The sequence below is a fragment of the Prionailurus bengalensis genome, chromosome E2, assembly GCF_016509475.1.
Source record: "Prionailurus bengalensis isolate Pbe53 chromosome E2, Fcat_Pben_1.1_paternal_pri, whole genome shotgun sequence".
In the NCBI taxonomy this organism is placed as follows: Eukaryota; Metazoa; Chordata; class Mammalia; order Carnivora; family Felidae; genus Prionailurus; species Prionailurus bengalensis.
In genome coordinates, this window is record NC_057352.1 from 13,310,407 (window position 1) to 13,330,185 (window position 19,779).

The following is a 19,779-nucleotide window of genomic DNA, read 5'->3' on the forward strand; positions in this document are numbered from 1 at the left end:
CCCCCTCCCTCCTGCCTCCGCCCCCGCCCCCACCCCCACTGGCCCCTCTCATTTCCGTGTTGGTTTTGATTTCTCTTCCCGACGCTTTCAACTCCCCGCCGCCTCCTCCGGACACGTTATAACGAGGAGCCGTGGGATCGGCGCTCCGGGCCCTGCTCCCACGCTCCCCCCCGCATCTCTCACGCGTCTCTGCCGTCTCGCCATCTCTGCCTGCCCCTTCTCTGTCCCCGTCTCTGTCCGGTCAGGCCCACAGGGACTGGGTCCCTGCCCTGACGGACAGGGTCCACAGCACTACGTCTCAGGGTCCCCGTGTCTCTCTCTGGGTCCCCACGTCTCTCCACGTCTCTCCTCCCCACGTCCTTGTCTCTCCGTCTCTGTCTCCATCTCTGTCTCCGCATCTCTGTTTCCGTCCCACTGTCCGTCTCTTGGGGTCCCTTTGATCTCGCCCTGCCCCTGGCGCCCCCCTGGCCCCATTGATCGCCGATCGAAGGAGCGGGCCTGCGGGGCTGGGGCTGCGGGGCCAGGCAGGGGCCCGGTTAGGACGCTGGACAGACGGACAGCCGGCCCCAGACCCGGTAGCTGTGGAGGGGGAGCCGCTGCAAACCCCCGCCCCGCCCCGCCGGTCCGCGCCGTGCGGATGGGGACTCCGGGCCAGCTTTAATTTTTAATTTTATTTTGCTTCCTCCCCCCCCCCGCCCCCCATCTCCACCGCCTGCAGCCACGGCACTGAATGTGTGTGTGCTTGTGCGTGTGCATGCAGCAGTGTGGGGAGAGGGGCTGGGCAGGCAAGACGCTGCCTCTCCCCTCCTCGCCAAGCAGTCACACAGACCCACAATCCGGCCCAGGCACACTTCACACAGACCCACACGGCATCCTCGGCAACCCCCCCACCCGTGTCATACGCAACACACAGACACGCAGGTCAAAACAGCCACACGCCCCGTGACCGTCACACACACACACATATCACAGCACTCACAGATATTCACAGAGGAACACACGGTTGTCTAGGGATACACACACCACCTCGATCCCACCCGGAAGCGGAGACACACAACCGTAGACAGAAACACACTGACACAATCGCACGCAGACACGCAGACCTACGAGCGCACACGGACACGGCGCCACACCCACCCGGGCACACACACACCAGCACAGCCAAGCCAGGGACACAAGGGACACACGCGAGGGACGCAACAGCTGCACACAGTGCCACACGCACCAGCACCAGAGACCCTGTGTCACACACACGGAGACACAGATGCACACGTGGCACCGATACAGCCACCATGAGACCGCACGCGCGCGCGCGCACACACACACACACACACGCACACGGACCAGCCCGCCCAGCAGCACGCTCACACCCAGAGGCCAACTGGGTGACGGGCTGTGTCGCGGCGAGGCGGGCACTCGGAGGTCAAGCTGCCGTCTGTCCGGCTGTCTGTCCACCCGCCCCCCCGCACTTCTCCAGCGCATGTCTGCGTGTATAAAGCGGGCACCGTCTCAGGCCTACGTCTGCCTCTGTCTCTCTAGAGATGGGGCTCCCGGCCTCAGGCCCACGGGCTGGCGGGGTCCGTCTCACAGAGGTCTTTGTTGTTCCATCCCTCCGTCCGCCTGGAGCTCCAAGAGTCTCAGGGTCTACGGTTCTTGTCTCTGTCTTAGGGCGTCTCTGTCTGTCTCTGGGCGTCTCTGTCTCTCCACATCTCTCCTCGCCTCTGGTCTCCTCACCCCCCCGCCCCCAGCACCCCGGCCCCCTGGGCTGGGGTTTAACCAGTTGTCTTGATTTCTCTAAGCTGCTCCGGCCGCCTCGGGAGTCGCCTCGGGCCTCACCACCCCCCCCACAGCCCCTTCATCCCTCACCCAGCACCCCCTCCCCTTAACACAATCTGCACAAGTGGAATGAAAATTGATTTTTTTTTTTAAATTTCATATCTTCTCCGGGGCTCTGTCTAAAGAGGAGAGAGACGCGGCCCAAGACCCTTCTCCCGCTGCCACCCCCGCACGCGCACACGCACACACACGCCAACAGGCACACACCTCACAGCTAGACACACACGCATATACACCCTGACCCTCCGTCTGCACCCGTGCCAGGGACACGCCCCTCCCTAGGCCACACGCCCACGCGGGACACATCTGGGCACACGGCAGACTCTCGCACCACCCTCTCCAGGCCCCCACCGGTAGGCACACGTCGCGCACCATGCGCCCTGTCCCCTCCGGCCGCACACAGCCCAGCCGCCCGCTGTCGCACGCTACCTGTGCATGTGCTTGCACACGCACCTGCCCACATCTGTGTGCACACGGGCCCGAAGGCGGTCTCACTGCAGGCACCAAGGGGGCCTCTGCGGCTGTCCCGAGGAGGACTGGGCCAGGAAGGGGATGGGGGGCTTTCCTGCCTGGACTTGCCCGCCCCCCCCCCACCCCCAAGGTCACCCCCACTCCCACCCCTGCCCGCATCAACCAAATACTTCAGCCTGCCCCCGGGCGGGGGCGTCTCTGCATCTGGGGTGCGTGAGCGCACATGTACGTACGTTCGCACACAAACACGCCGCTGGCTGCTTCTCTCCAGGCCACACGCCGTCATCCCCACAACAGGCTGGCTCATTTGAGAGCTAGCGCATCTCCACACGGGCACACGAAACGCGCAGGGACAGACGGGGCACCTGAGCGGCTCGGTTAAGCATCTGACTTTGGCTCAGGTCATGATCTCACGGCCTGTGGGTTCGAGCCCCGCGTCGGGCTCTGTGCTGACGGCTCAGAGCCTGGAGCCTGCTTTGGATTCAGTGTCTCCCTCTCTCATGATGCCTCTCCCCTGCTTGCACTGTCTGTCTTTCAAAAATAAATGTTCAAAAAAAAAAAAGTTAAAAAAAAAAAACAAAAACGCAGGGGCAGGAGCATGCAGGCCCCCATGACAGAGACCCACGGAATATACGCGACACACACAGGGCAGTGCGGAGCACACGTCTGTGCCCGCGCGTCATCACACACACACACACATGGCCTCACGCGTGCTGGGGCGTCGGCTCCCACATGGAGAGCACACGCGCACCAGCCGACGGGCACACGTAGACACGCAACCACAAGCACACAGGGCCTTCGACACTCTTCGGGGCACACGCAGGATCGTTTCACGTCCGGCCTCGGACTCGGACACAAGCCCACAGGCTCGGAGACATGACGGCACCTCCTTAACACAAAACGCACCGCCACCCAGGCTCACGCGGCCGGTTTTGACGCGGGTGGGGGTGGGGGTGGGGGGGGTGGAGGTGGGGGGGGGAGTGGGAGCTGTGACCACAGCCCACAGCTACTCCTTCACGGTGTCCTACGCCCACACTCGCCAGCCCGGCTCCTGGGGTGGTGCCCGCTCGCCCCCCCCCGCCCCCCCCCCACCACGCCTCCCTTGGACTAAGCCTTCTGGTCTCCTCGCCTGCCGAGGTGTGGGCCGTCCCGGTCACCGAGACAGGCCAGCAGACTTGGAAAGTTCAGACTCCGCACCACTCCAGAATCGTGGGAGGTCACACCAGATGCCCGCAGAGGAGCGTCACACACACAAGGCACGCACGGGCTCACAGACACAGCTCAGACGGCGTCTCCCAGCCCCCACGGGCTCCCGCTCCCACGCTTAGTCCCCGCTGCCCTGGAACGCACAGGTCTCCGCAGGTCACGTCTGCACACGCTGCAACACAAGTCACAGCCACATGAACCGTCAAGCCCGCCCCCACCCCCCACCCCCCGCAGTGTCACACACACACACACACACACACACACACACACACACAGAGTTACGGTAGCTTGCGCGTGTGCACACGCACATGCACACACACCAGACTCTCTGTGTGAGACAGGAGGACGGGCGGGCAGACAGACGAGGCACCGGCCTCCCGGCCCGGAGAAGGTGTGTCTGAGACGCGATTTGGGGAAGGCAGAGGCACCAAGCCATGGCAGCACCAGAGACCTCACACCCACCCTCTCCCCGTCTCTCTCCCTCTCGCTGGTGTCTCTGGGTCTGTCTCTCTGTCTCCGTCTCTCTCGTTCCCTGAGTCCCAGTCTCTGCACGAACATCCCTGGGGCTGTGGCCAGCACGCGGAACTGTGTCAGTTGGGGGGGGAGCGTCCCCGGGGAGGTGGGAGCCGCAGTGCCACGCACCCCGCCTACCAAACAGCACTGGGGGAGGGGAGGGGAGGGGAGGGCGGGAGGCGCCACCGCGGATGTGGACCCAGAGCTCAGGCTGCTTCCCTACCCCCTGCCTTCCCCTTCAGAGACCCCAAGAGATGGAGGAAGCGTGGGGGGCGGGTGGAGGGAGGGGGGGAGACACCCAGAGAGGGAGAGTGGGGGACAGAGACAAGCAGAAAGCAACACCTACCGGGGGACAGAAGGGGACGAGTTAGGGAAATCTGGAAAAGGGGAGTGAGTCAGAGCCGCTTGGACAAAGTGAATTAGGGAGACAGAGGTCGGGAAGAGAGCTGTTCCAAGGAGGGACCCCGTCAGGGAGAAAGGAGAGGAGGGGCAGAGATGCGGAAAATTGAGGGATTAGGACGGAGGCAAAGGAGTAGGCAAGGAGGGCAGAGGCTGCAGGGGCAGAGGAGGCGGGAGCAAGGGGAAGGCACAAGTGTAGGCTCATGGCCAGCACAAGGCCCAGCTGTGATCTTGGGGGGGGGGGTCCAGCATCCCCAGGGGCTGACCCTGCTCCTGGATACCGCCCCAACTCCAAAACCCACCCTGCCCCTCCTCTTCACCTCCACCTGCCCAGGTCCCACCTCCTGCCTCATCCTGAACCCCAACCTCTTCCCTAGACTCCTCAGTTCCAGCTCCCTCCCCTGTCTCATCCCTACACCCCAGCACCAGAGGTGCAGGGGCAAGGGCTGTGATCTGGCAGTGCCGGAGGGGTGGAGGAACAGAAAGCTGAAGGCAAGTGTGGCCAGCTAATCCCAGTGGCCGAAGTCTAAGAGGGCCCCTCTGGACCGTGATGGCCAAGAGGCAGGGGCGGGGGCACCCTGTGTCCTGTTCGTGGGGCTTGGCACCAAGTATGTGCTCAGGAAACGGGGCTTAAGTGAAACTTACATTAAAAGGAGGCAGAGAAACAGAGGGACAGACAGGGAGTCAAAGGGACAGAAAGCCAGAGACCAAGGGGCAGTGATGAAGGTGGTACAGCGAGACGTGGGGTCAGGGGCACAGAGATGGGGGGGGACAGGAAGACTGAGGGATGAAGCAGGGGGACAGACAGATGGGGGACTGAGACACAGGAACAGAGGGGGACAGAGAAACAGATGAGGAACAAAAATGGGGTAGAAGTGAGTGACTGAGGGTCAGAGAAAATGAGGAACAGATAAATGGGGTCAAAGACCCAGGAAGGCAAACATAGAGGCAAAAAGGGAAGAGAGGCACAGGCGGACAGGCAACCAGGAAACAGAGGGCAGGGCCCCAGAGCCTGGGGCCAAGTGCAGGTCCTGGGCCCATGGGAGCTGGGTGCCTGGGCTGCAGGGGATCCCACGAGGGCCAGAGAAGGGCCGGGGTCCGGCCAGGCTGGGGGAGGCTCGGGGCTCCAGGGGCATCGCACGGTGCTAATTCAGCTCCATCGATCAGACGGGATGAGAGCAATAAATTATTGTGACAAGATGCAATCCTGGCCCGCGCACTGCCGCCGAGGCGGATCGATCCCTGTCCCCAGCCCCACACCGGGTCCCATGCCCAAGCCCTGGCCCGGACGCCTCTGCCCATCTCTCTCTCCGTTCCCCCACCACACGTACTCCCACCAACATCCAGGTGGGGCAGCAGCCCTTGGGAAGAGATGGGAGCAGAGAGGAAGCCATGGAGGGAAGATCAGCCCCCATCTGGCCCAGGTCCTCTTGCCTCCCTCGCCACCCCATCCTCACCACACGACCTGGGAGGTAGCAAGCGCCATGATGCCCATTTCACAGATGCGGAAACTGAGGCTCAGATAGGAAAAGTAACTTGGCCAAAGTCCCACAAGGGTGAGTGGGGAGGCCTGGACTCAAACGTGGGTCAGGACTTCAAGCCCCCAAAACCTGTACTTCCGGAGGAGAGAACAAAGGAGAGGGAAAGAAGAGGTGGGAGGAGACAGAGAAGGAGAAAGAGACAGAGAATGCAGGACACGGAGAACAAGAATCAGACCCTATAAAGAGAGAAGATACAGAGACACAGAGACAGACGGAGGTGGAGAAACACAGCGAACAAAGAGACAGGGAGGGAGGAAGAGAGAGACAGAGAGACACAGAGAGACAGAGACTCAGATTCGGGAGACAGAGAGGAAGCACACAGAGGGAGGGCGGGCAGAGAGGCACCAGGCTGGGGAAGACGGGTGTGCAGAGATGGGTAGTTCTGCAGGGCAAGGGGTGTCTGAGGAGACAGGAGCGTGTTGGGAGGAGCTGGGCTGGCTCCGGGCAGCTTGGACGGTGGGAGGGAGTGAGGATGTGAGTGACCAGCTCGGCCCCGGGGAGTGGGTGTCCAAGAGACAGGTGTACCAGCAGGGAGATGGGACACGACTGATGGCAGGAGTGGGGGGAGAACGCGAGGCTGGGGAGCAGGAGAGCTGCTGGGTCACGGAGAAACAAGGATTGCCAAAGTGACAGGGCGGGCAGGTGCCTCTGTGGAGGAAGCAGGTCACCTGCTAGGCAGGTGGGGGAGGTAAGGACAGCTGGATGACTGAAGTCAGATGGCCTCCAAGAACTGCCGGTTTCTGAGACCTCAGAGAAACTACTCCGTTTCTCGGGGCTCGGTTTCCTTCTCCGTAAATTGGGGATAAGAATAAGGACCTGCCTCCCGGGGGGCCTCGTGAGGAGGAAACGAGACCGTGGTTAGAAAGAACGGAGAACACCGCCAGTCACCGAGACAGGCTGACTAAGCAGTGGCTGGCTGGGGCTCCTGGCTGCCTCGGTCAGTAGAGCGTGCAAGTCTTGATCTCAGGGTCGTGGGTTCGAGCCCCGTGTTGGGTGCAGAGATTAAGGTCTAAAACAAAACAAAACCAAAACGCAAAGAAACCGGGCAGGAGCTGGGAACATGTTCCGAGTAGGCAGGTGCCACTCAAGGAGCGGTCCGCGGGCCAGGAGCACCTGGAGCTTGCTAGAAATGCAGTCTCGGGCTCCACCCCAGACCCGCCGCACCAGGGTCTCTGGGGCGAGGCCCGGAGCGGTATGTGCCAGCGCCCCCTCCACGTGTTTCCCCTGCACACTCAAGTCAGAGAGCCTCTGGCTTAAGGGAGTCTGTACGATGCAAAGGGCAGCTGTGGGAACCCCTGGGAACAGTGTTATGTGGTCAGCAAATGCTACAGGTGTTACTTAAGCTCATCAAGGAAGGTGTTCCCTGAGGGGCTAGATGGCCGGTGACATGTCCTGTGAAAAGGGACAGGTTATCTCCAGAGGGGAGCAGGCTGGAGACAGGTGCGAGGGATCTGAAGGTTAGGCTCTCAAGGTGCCGGGGTGGGATGGGGGGGGGGGCGGTGGTGACAGGTCGCACGAGCAGGTAGTGAAGACAGACGAGCACAGCTGAGACAAGGTGGCTGAGAGGTGTTGGGGTATGTACCCAATGTCTGTAAAAGTCGCGAAGGGGGGGTGGCCTGGCTGGCTCAGTCGGCACAGCATAAGACTCTTGATCTCAAGGTCATGAGTTCAAGCCCCACACTGGGCATGGAGCTAACTTAAGATTTTGGTTTTTTTTTTTGTTTTGTTTTTTGTTTTTTAAAGACAAAGCAGGGCGCCTGGGTGGCTCAGTCAGTTTAGCGTCCGACTTCGGCTCAGGTCATGATCTCACGGTCCATGAGTTCGAGCCCCGCGTCGGGCTCTGTGCTGACCGCTCAGAGCCCGGAGCCTGCTTCGGCTTCTGTGTCTCCCTCTCTCTCTGCCCCTCCCCCACTCATGCTCGGTCTCTCTCAAAAATAAATAAAATGTTTATTTAAATAAAAAAAAAAGAAAAAGCTGTGAGAGGACAAGACCTACGTGGACGTCAGTGAGAGGGAAGGAGACTCGAAGCTGGTTCACGTCTGTGGGGCAAGAGTGTGGCCAGGAGCAGGCATTCCCTTTGTGGACAGGCTGCGGATGCCAGGGGTATGGCAGAGACCCACGTGAAGGGATGAAAAGCAGAGATCAGGGGGGCGACAGGCGTGGAAGCCTCGGTACGTGTTTGCTGCAGGAGTGAGCAGACAGGACATTGGAGCCGGTGATGTGCTGGCAGACAGGTGAGGAAGGGGCAGGTTATGGAGAGACGCTGGGGTGACCTCGTGCGGCAAGGAAGGGGGGGGGTGTGGGAAACATGGGGAATTAGTTCTGTGGGGGAGGAAGAGAAGTAGGTAGTGCCTGAGGGACGGTGTGGGGCAACAGGTAGCTGCCTGAGGCCAAGGTCAGATTCCCCGTCCAAACCTGTGTACGTATAAGGTGGTGGTGTGAGAGACGAAAGAGAAGCAGAGACAGAGAGATAGAAGGAGCCAGATACAACGTGAGCAGCAGGTATGGAGGGGGGGGGGTGACTTTCAGGACAAGGGCTCGTAGGAGACATCATGGCAGCGGGGAGGCACACGAGGAAGGGTGCCCAGGGCCCACCGCACGTGTGAGCAATCAAGCCGTGCCGCTTAGGAGACAGGTGCGGGTAGGTGGGTGCACCTGCCATCTGGGGTGAGTCACCTGAACGGACAAGTGGAAAAGACAGCGGGAAGTAGGGATCTTTGGGCCAAAGGATGGGAGACGGAGTGTGGGGGCGTTAGGTGCACGCAGGGAGCGTGGTGGGAAGCAGGTGTGTTCTCAGGTGACACATGAGTGGGAAGTGCTTCTGGAAGGACAGGTACGAGGGTGGACAAGGTTAGCATTGGAAGGGAGGAGTATGGGACGGGAGAGGTGGGAGGGGGCAGGTTAAGGGGAGGAGTGCTCATGTGCGAAGGACGGAGTGTGTGTGTGGGGGGGGGCGGGGGGTGGAGAGAGAAGACATGGTGGACAGGTACTGTTTGAGACACAGAAGTGAACAGGAATGTGTGAGAAGTGTGTTTAATAAGTGTGTTTAGAGCTTCAGGGAATGGGGGGGTGCAGGTAGGAAAGGGACCGTGTGGCACGTGTGGGACAGAGGCAGGGATTCGAATGGAAGGGGCCGATTTTGGAGAACAGGTGTTACCTGGAGAAGCAGGTAAGAGAGGACACGTGTCACCGAGAGATCATAGGCATCTGTGGGGCAGACTGCAAGGGACACGTGTTACCTGTAAAAGCAGGTGACAGGAAATAGGTGACACCTACAGGGACAGATGAAGAGAACAGGTTACCTGCAGGGGACAGGTATAAGGAGACTAATGTTACCTGGAGGTCCAGATGTGGGGAACTGAAGGGGACACGCTAACGTGACGGGTGTGTTGATACACAGGTGTGAGTGAAAGGGGTTACCTGCGGCCACAGGTGCGCGCAGCATGGCTCTTCAGGGTGATTCACTGCCTTGGTTTCACCTCCTTCCCTCTCCTCCCCTCCCCAGGGGCCAGGGCTGGCGCTGGGATCCCTCCCGCGGCTTCGGCCCCTGGCAGGGCGCGCAGTTAGCTCACGCAGTCAGCTCTGGGCTCAGCGAGGCCGGCCGGGCCTGCCGGGCAGCCGGGCTCCTGAGGCTGCTTGGCGATGCGGAGCGCGTCTGGGCCTCGGCGGGCCGGCCGGGCAGGGGGAGCGGGCGGGGGGGGCCGTTTAGCCGTGATAGATCCGCGCGCCGCTTGTCTCTTAATCTCCGGAGCGACCGATCGATTCGCTATTTCCCTTTGTTGCCAGAAAATTCGATCCTGGGCCTGGAATTAGGTCCCCGGCTTAATCTGAGCGGAAACCAGCGAGGGGGAGACAGAGACAGAGATGCTGGGAGAGGCAGAGACAGAGAGATAGCAAGAGACAGAGAAAGGCAGAGACAGAGAGACACTGAGAAAGACCTGGGGAGAGAGAGGCACAGAGATTCTGAGATCGTCCGAGAGTTGCACCCAAAGAGGAAGAGAGAGATGCTCCAAAAGACAGAAATAAAGAGTCAGAGACAGATTCTTGGAGTTAGAGGTGGAGCCAGAGATGCTGGAAGAGACAGAGACACAGTCAGGAGAGACCCAGCCACGGAGGAGATGGCAGAGGTGGCCCAGCATGGCCCTGGGACGGTGATGGAATGACAGACAGCAAAGGCGTGCAGCATACTGGCCACCTGTCCCCAGAAGGACACAGTCCCTGGAAGGTCAGGAGCTCCCAGCCCCAAAGTGTGCAGACCCATTTATTGGCCCGGATGACCCCCTTCCACCAAATATCCAGACCCCAAATATCCAGAGCTAAGTGTGCAGACCTTCAGCCTTGAACTCCAGCTCCAAATCCAGACCTCCCAGCACCACCACCACCCCCAGCTAAACCTTCATACTGACCACAGCCCCAAAGGTCCACGCCCCATACTGACTCCAGCCTCAAACTGTCAGCTCTCAACCCCCAATAGCCAGTCTCTTGGCTCTGAACCCCCGGGTCCCAAATTTCAAGCCCTCAGTCCTGGTCTCTAAAACCTCCCAGGATTCTAGCCCCGCACGTCCAGAACCCCCTCAGGTGTGCCCGTCGGCCCCGGTTCCCAAATAGACCCCAGTCTCTGCCGGCCCCCTTCTCTAGCGCTCTCACGCACTCCTCCGCCCCCCCACCCCCCCCCCGCCGCCGCCGCCGCCGCCGCCGCCGCCGCCTCCGGAGCCCCTGTCCCGTGCGCGCACCTCCAGCCCTCTCCCCCCCTCCCCCCAGAGCTGGGCGCTGCCCCCACCCCCACCCCGGGCCGCCTCCGCCCGGGGCCGCCGACCCCTCCCGTCTTCCCCACCCCGGGCTCGGCGGCCGGGCTCCGACGGTCCCTCGGGAGCACCTCCCGCGCCCCGCCCCCCATCCCCGCCCCCGCGCCGGCCCGCGGCGCTCACTCACTTTCCGGGGTTTGCGCCTCCGCTCCGGTCCGGCGAGAAGTGTTTAAAGTTCGGATCCCGCAGCCATGGCCCCGGCGGCGTCCTGGGGAGCGGGCTCCGGGGCGGGGGGCGGGGCCGGGCGGGGGGCGAGGCCCGGGGGCCCCGGGGGACGGAGCGGGAGCGAGAGTCACTGCGAGACCCGGACGGAGAGACCCGGAGACGGAGGGACAGCCGGGGACGCGGAGAGGGGGGCCGAGCAGAGACCGCGAGACGCGGAGAGAGACGCGCGGGAGAGAGGCGCGCCGAGAGCCGGAGACGCGGGCCGCCGGGGACGGGGCGGCGGCGCGGGGCGGGGGTGCGGGGGCGCGGGCGGCCGGCCGTCCTCCTGAGCCTCCTGCGCTGCTTCCTCCTCCTCCTCCTCCTCCTCCTCCTTCTCCTCCCTCTGCTCCTCCGCGGCGCGCCGCGCGCCTCCGCCCTCGCGGCCGCCCGGCCGGCTCGGCGCGCAGATATATGGAGGCGGCGGCGGCGGGCGCTGCGGGGGAGGGGGCGGGAGCGCGATCGATGGAATATAATTTTCCTCAAACTCGGAAAATAAAGTTCAGAGCTGATCAAATTTGAAAACAGATGTCGAATCGCGACTCTAAATAAGGTTCGATCCCGGGACTGAGGGAGTGGGGGTGGGGGCGGGGTGGGTGGAGAGACCCCCCCCCCTTTCTCTCCCCTCCCCGCCCCGCCCCTCCCGAGGAGGACGCGCGGACGAACCGACTGGCGGGCAGGAGGTGCAGGGAGCAACTACGCGGCCAGGACCCCTGCTGGACGCTCGAAACGGACCCGGACACACAGACCCACAGGCCCCCGGACATGGGGATGCGCGGAGACAGTAACACAGTGCAAACACACGCAGGATACACAGCCTAGTGGGCACTTGGACACTCAGACACACACAGAGAAGTACATACACAAACAGATGGACCCTGAATCACTGCCCCACAAACTGGACACACAGACACACACAGAACCATGGCGGCACACGGCCACACTCCACCTCTGAACACACAAAGCTTGGGTGACACAAGCCCAGGGCATCTGGACAGACACACTGACAAGCACAGAACCCAGGGGCAGGCAGGCTGACCCTGCCCTTCACACGCCCCACGCCCTGTCAGGAGCTCACTCACACCTGCAGGGACAGGGAAGGGCCGGATCTGCTCCTGCTGAAATAACAAGAGCCATGGCCTCAGGCCTCCGAGAGCAGCAGCCCCCAGCCCCAGAGTTCAGCTCCCCTCCAGACTCCCTGGCCTAGCCTGACCATGGCCTTCGTCATCCACTCTCCCCCTCCTTCCCCTCACTGCTTCTGCGCCCCCCCCCCCACTTGTCTCTCCCATTCTCAGGTCAGGCTCTGCCCCACCCCCAAGCACCAGTGACCCTTTCTCAGGGGAACAGCAGCCCTTGGAGTCACCTGCCTCAAGAGGGAGAGGGTCTCGGGGCAAAACAACAGTCCCCAGATGAATATGCCCCGGCCAGGGCAGCTATGCAAGATCTCACCAGCCCCAGTGACCCCTGGGCAGGGACGCCAGGGGGAGGGTGGGGGGGTGGGAGTGAGACGGAAGGATGGAGCCAGAGGATCTGAGAGAACTTCAGCAGGCTCCTGCCCCACCACCGCTCCCAGGCACTTGGGCAAGTTACTCAGCATCCCAACGTGAGCTAGTAAGCGCAAGCCTCACTTGGCCCAGCTGCGATGCGGGGCGATCACGACAGCTACCTCCGAGGGAGGGGAGCAGCAGGACGGGGTCGGGGGGAGCACTTCCCCCTGGGTCAAGCGCGAAACAAACCACTTGCCATGAACGTCACTACTTTGGAATGATCATATTAAAAATACTAAACGTTCCACATGGACCCACACTCTTCCAGGGAGCCAGCAGGAAGCCCCTGCACTGGGCGTCTCCACCCCTTCATTAGGCCATTCCGGGGACCCCTCTGGAAAGCCACCGGTCCTCCCGAGTGTCTAGAACCACTCTGGACTGTGTACAGCAGCCCTGAAGATAGCTCACCGGCCGGACTTGAACCTCTGGGGTGTCTGTGACCTCCAGCCGACTGAGGAGAACACCCACCCAGCAACTTCGTGGTCCGTGGCTCTGAATGCCAAGGAGGAGGTTCCAGAACACCCCCTGGGAGGTAGGACTCCTCGTCTGCACGTGATGCCATTCAGGGGAGAAACAACACCCTCCAGGTGTTTCAGGAAAGCTAGAACACTGTCAGGACATTGAGAACACCTACTGGAACGTACTTAATGACCATTAAATGCGCGAAGGAACACCTGGGAAGAGAGAAGGGACACCTGAGCAGCAAGAACTCCATTAACTGTATGTTACACCCTTCAGTTAGAGAGCCCACCGCTGTGGGGAGGCAACGCTTATTACACTGCACGCAGCACCCTTCTGGAAAATAGTAGAACATCCTTGGAATGTTAGTGACAGCCACCCATAAGACAGCAAAGAGCACCAGCCAAGAGGGCTTTCATACTCTTTATCTCTAAATATCTCTTTGTCTCTGATCCCGGCCTCTGGGATTGGCGAGGGCAACCCAGGGCGTCCCACTGTAGGTAACACCTGTGAGGGGCTCGCATTGCCCAATCGGAGGTTATGGCTGACCGCCACCCCCCACCCCCACCCCACCCCACCCCACCCCCAGGAGAGCTCTGATGCCCTTGGTGGCCAGGACCAGATAGGCTGAACAGTCATGCCCAGAGGTAGGCACGCACACACCCGTCTGACCGCTCAGAATCACCCCCCTCCCCCCCCCCCAGCCCCGGAGAACACCTTCCTGATTTCTGTGACACCTTTTGGGCTGTGCATCTTTGGACAGTCTGCGTTCCCTCTCTGAGCCCCAGGCGGTTGGCGGGGATCCGTGAGGAGGATGCCGGAGTGAGTGTGCCGCGTCCTGTAGGCACGCAGGAACCCAATCGAAGGGAGAGTTCTGACCGGACAGCCTTCCCAGGGAGGGGCGTGACAGCCACCTAGGCTCACCGTCGCTCGTTAGCAGTATTGCCAACACCTACCTGACCGAAGGAAGCGTCTCGCAGGAGGGGGACCATTAAGCTGTAGTTAACATCCCCAGGGAGGCTGCAATAGCAGACGACTGTAGTTAACACCCTACTGAGAGAGAACACCCTCAGGGTGTTTAATGCCCCCTGGAAAAGAGAGAGAGGACACCCTCGCCAGCCTGCAACAGCCAGTGGACTGAATCTATTACCCGTGAAGGCGAGGACACCTCTGGGGTCTGTAACATCCATTAGACTCTTTTGAACCCCCAAGGAGTGAGAAGGCCCCTCTGTTGGGACTAACGCTTGCGAGGGGGTCTCTGGGTACAGGAAATACCCACTAAAGGCGACCGAGAGTAGAGCCAGGATGGGTTTCAGCGGATCACCCGCCTCAAGAATCCACCTCCTGACCCTCCCCCTGCACGGCTCTCCCTGAACCTCAGGAGTTCAAGAGCAGGGTGGACTGAACAGGGTCCGTGCATAATTGCAATGATAATGGTGATTGCTTGGGGCCGGGCACGGGACCAAACTCTGCACAGAGATGAACTCGTTGGCTTCGGTCAGTAACAGCCCTGTGAGGTGGCTGCGGTCACTAGCATTCTCTCCATTTAACTGATGAGGAAACCGAGGCACAGAAGTCACTTGCCCCCTGTTATACAGCTAGTTAGTGTTGGAAGTGGAACCCGAGCCAGTGGAGCCTGGCCGGAGGTGGGGGGAGTTGGGGGAGGGGGAGCCTGTTTTCCTAACCACCAAGCTGGCTACATCACCTGCTGTATACGCCCCCACTCCACCTGCACGTATTAGACTCCGGTCCCCAGCTTTGAAGGACACAGCCCCGCCCAGTCTGCCAGCACTTTCTCTGCGCAGGCTGACGTGCCCACCCGCAAACCCTGGCTCGAGGCTCCCTGAGGGCAGGGCCTGTGTCCGATTCCTCTCTGGGTCCCCAGTGAGGGCAGAGCCTGTCGTTCAGGGACCTGGGGAGACCCAGGGAGGGAGGGAAGGGAGGAGGAGAAAGGCGGTAAAGAGGGGTGTGGAAAGGAGGGCGGGGGAGGGGGACTGAAACCGGGCCAGGCCTCACCCGAGGTGTTGGGGAGCGGGAACGAATCCAGAGCCCAGGGGAGGCAAGTCTGCTGGGGGGGGGAGGGGAGCAGACAGCATCCCCGCCCCTCCCCCACCGCTGCCCACCCCCACCCCCTGGAAGGTGGTAGAGGAACGCCGGCAGGGGATGGGGGAGGACGGACAGACCACCACGCAGGAGGCCGGCCGGAGAGCAGAGGGAAGCGGCCGGCCAGGGCGTGGTCATAGGGGGCCGGGGGTGGGGGGGGTCAGACGGACGGACAGGAGCGGGGTGTCGATGAGACAGAAGGACAGACGGGGCAGGAGGGGGGTGGTCCCTGAAGAAGGACTGGCAGGCTTGGGGCTCGGGGTTGGGCGGAGAGGACGGACAGACAGCCGGAGAGGGGGCCGCGGGAGGGGCGGGCCGACGGAGGGCGGCAGCGACCGGCGGCCAGATGGGTGCGGAGGGCCGGCCTGCAGGCGCGGCCCGCGAGGCCGGGGCCAGGCCGAGGGCGCGCGCGGTGGCGGCCGGCGCGGGGAGGCGGAGGCCGGGCGAGCGGCGGTGTTTGTGGAGCTGTCGGCTGCGGTGGAATTATGAAAAATAGCAGGCATCGGAGCCGGCCTTCAGCTTCGATTAGGGGAGATGGGACATGACAGGTGCGATCAATACGCAGCCGTTCTATAAAGTGTCAAGTAATGAATCAATTTCGACTAAATTTTCCATTTTTCAGAGGCCGTTCTCCGAGAGAAGAATATCCTCTTTTGTAAAGATATTATTATCGATTTCGGCGGCAATTTGACATCAGGGGTAGTTAATTCCACTCAGAATAAAATTGAAAACACTTGAGAGAGAAAAGAGAGAGGCGAAGAGTGAGACAGAGGGAGAGGGGGGAGGGCGGGAGGGGCGGGGGGGGAGAGACGGATGGACAGAGAGACAGAGACAGAGACATAGGGAGAGGACAGACGGCGCGGGGGGCCCCCGGAGAGACGGGGGCAGAGAGATGTGCAGAGACACGGAGACAAACCGAGAGGCCGGAAAGCCCACAGTTACCAGGGGGCGACAGAGACGGAGAGAGACGTTCCGAGAGAGACTCAGAGAGAGGGGGGCCGGGAAGGCATGACAGAGAGACAGAGTGTCTCTGAGAGAAGCCCAGATGTTAGAGACTTGCCACAGAGGCGCGAAGACGTGGACAAAGACAAATTCAGAGGAAGGGGAAGATGGCAAGAGAGGCAGGGGAAACAGAGTGGGAAGAGACACAGAAAGTGAGAGCCGGGAAGGGGAAGTTAGGGAGCCGGGCGGGGGGGGGGGGGAGCTCCACTGAGGTTAGGGACAAGGGACCAGATGAGAAGGGGTGGGGCAGAGGTCCCAGGGCTGAGGACGCATGCCGAGATGGGTAGAGCCTGCTGCCCGGCCTGTGCTGTCCCCCAAAGTCACTCTGAATGGTGTGTGCGTCTCAGTCCCAAACTGCTGGTTGAGGCGGAGTGTGAGTGTGTGTTGTGCGTCCGTGAGCTTCCCTGAGGCGTGATCCAGGCTCCTGAAGTTGGCCTGGGGGTGTGTTTTGGGTCGGGGGGTGTGTGTGCCCTTGCCGTGACCGGATCTGATGATTTGTGTGTTTCCCGGGACCCGTCTGTGTGTGTCCCTATCTCTGTGCCTGCACACACTGTGAGTCCCTGGCCTTGCAGCCCCATGGGTCTCAGCGGCAGGCGGTGATGACAACATTTCTGGCTAGTGCCTGCCAGTCCCTCAGCTGAAGTCTCCATCCCCCCCCCAACCCCTCCCCCAGCAGCTCACAGGCTGCCTGAAGAGAGGAGAGAAGGGGCTGGAAAATAGGACCCCTGGGTTCTGAGAGAGAAGATGGCTGGGGGCCCAGACTTTTGGGTCTGAGGAGGAGGGGCCGGTTGGCATGGACACTGCCGAACAGGACGGTCCCCACAGAGGTAGTGGGACTGGCCGGGAAGGTCCTCAGCCCTCCTGTCAGCCTCCCCACCAGAAAAGCCTGTGCCTGCTGCCCCCTAGTGGACGTGGAGATGGGGCCGGCCAGGGACAGGGAGCCGACAAGGTCAAGGGAAGCAGAGGGACAGATCCACAGGGGAGCAGAGACAGAGAGACAGGGACAGAGAGATATGGAGAGAGAGCTGAACACAGGGACAGAGACGAACAGGGGACAGAGGTGTAGGCAGACAGAGGAGCAAGGGTCGGGCAGGCAGAGGATTGAGATCTCGGATGAAAGGGAGTCAGAGACGACGTGGAGACGGGCAGAATCAGGGGTGGGGACAGAGGAGGTACAGACTAATGTTGGGCAGAGAAAAAAGCTGGGCTGGTGTGGAGACTTGGGTGCAGATAGTAGGAGAGACAGACAGGACCCATTTGGATAGGACAGTGTGACGGGGGGTGGCAGATAGCTCTAGAGAATGGAGACGTAAGGAAGAGGAAACCCAAGGAACAGGCAGAGAGAAAACAGGTAGATAGATAAGGAGGTCCAGACCCAGATAGAGACAGGCAGACACTCATGGAGAGACAGTCAGAGAGAGTGAGGCAGGTGGACAGAGAGGTACAGAGAAGCCAGGCCCCCCAAAGCCAACTGGTCACCCTGAGATGGAACAGAAAGTGGGATGTGGGGGGAGGGTGAGGCTGAACCCGGGATTGGGGGAGACTGTGGCCCAGTGGGGGTTCCAGGCTGAGGGGCTTCCCAAGGCACAGCTTAGGAGTGAAGCTGGGGAAGGGGCTCCCCTGGCCAGGGTCTTTGCCCGCCACCCCCTCCTAATCCCCCCCCCCACCCGGCGGGCTGCCCGGCGGAGGCGACAGATTGAGCGATGAGACGCATTACGCACTTAATCCGCCTGATTGAATGTTTTGCTTTCGCCCAAATTGAAACATTAAACAACACGGGACGAGAAGAGGCGGCCGCAAATCACTCATGAAAGATTCATCTTCTCCCCGGCAGCCGCCACCGCCCGCCTCCACCGCCGCCCGCCCCAGCTGGGAAGCCTTGAGGGTGGGGGTGGGGGTGGGGGCTGGGGCAGCGCCCCTGCCCACTCGGTGGGGCCCCAGCCCACATGGTCCAGCGAAGTTCTTCCCCCTGTCCAGCCTCCATCCCACAGGTGGTCTGAGAGGGGACTTCAGATCCCTCGACCAGCCGGAGCAGCATGACCTTGGCTCTGTCCCTGTCACTCTCCCAGGGGGGGGGGAGGAGCCCTTTTTGCCCCCTCTGGGGTCCACCTCTCCAGTTCCCTTCTTGGACCAGCTCAGGACCGTGGGGCATGGAGGGGCTGCTCAGTGTTGGTTTGGGGCAGGAGGGCTGAGGTCTGAGAGCCTCCTCTCTGTGTGGGTTCTAGATCCAGGAATGGGGTGGCATCTGGGCTGGGTGAGTCCAAGGGGGTGGCTGTTATGTCAGGATGGATAGAAATAGGGGGGCAGGGAGTGTGTGGCTGTAACTCCATGGGTCTGCGGATGTCTGTCTGCCTGTCTGTGTCTGAGTGTAACTTTATGTGCAAGTGTCTGTGATTTTAAGGGTGGGACTATGTGTGACTTTATCTGCGGGTGCCCGTGTGTGCCTGTGTCTATCTGTCTGTCTGCTTGGATTTGTGTCTATGTGTTGTTTGCTCTGGGTCTGACTTGGGGTCTGCATCTAACTGTTTCGTATCCAGGTCTGTTCTGTGCATCCCCGTATCTCTCTATCTCTCTCAGTCTCTGCGTATTTCCTTCCCTGTCTCTGGTTGCGAGGGCACCTGCTGGGGGCAGAGACCAGTCACCAGAAGGAGCAGGGCTGGGGTGAGGAGAAGCAGGGGAGAGAAGAGGCAAAAAAAAAAAAAAAAAAAAAAGACAGAGAGAAAGACAGGACAGTGGTGCCGCTTGAGAGCAGGGGAGCAGGGAGCAAGCGCGGGGAGCTGGGGGGGGGGGCGTAGTGGGCGCCACGGCCGGAGCGGGTGATCAATATTCGATTTAGGTTTTAATTCCGGGGCTTTCGGAGCCTGTCAGCCCTGATGTATGAGCTCACACCGGGGCCGCCCAGCCAGCCACCCCACGGATGCCCATGGCCTAGTGGCCTGTCCTGGCCCCAGCTCCCTGGCCCTGCCAGCTGCCGGCTATGGAAGAGGGGGAAGGGGAGATGGGCCGTCCCGGAGGCAGAGGGAGGGGTTGCCCATGCACGTGTGCACGAGTTCACGGTGGGATTCGCACCTGGCCACCCGCTTACCTAGTCTACCTGCAGCGCTGCTCCTTCCTGCCCGTGTTGGAGGGAAACAGGAAGGAGACCCAGGCCCTGTCCCAAGGGACCCACAGAGCTCCTCAAGCGCGGTGTCAGGGACTCCCTGCTGGAGTCCCACAGCCTGGCACCGGTCACACACATCCAGATACACACACAAGCCCTGGGCTCGTGCATACCTGTGCATGCCCGGACATGAAATTCACGCGTCCACACACACGCCTCTGGGCTCCAACACACATGTGCACGCACACACACACACACTCTGATACACACATCCACACGTGTATCCTCTGACATAGGCGTGTCCACATACAGATTCTGACACACACGTAACCCCAAGGCACATACAGACACATGATAAAGGTGACACATTCATGGGAAGTAGGAGCAACATGGGCGACCGTGTTCTGGGGAAAGAGCAAGAGACGGGAACAAAAAGACATAAACACTCAGGGACAGAGACCGACATAGTGACAGAGGTGGGGGAGTCTCAGGCAGGTAAAGACAGCAACAGAGAAAAACTCAGAGAGCAGAGCCAGAGATGCACAGGATGAAGCCAGGGGAGGCTGCCAGGACAGGTGGGGACGGCCAGTGGACCG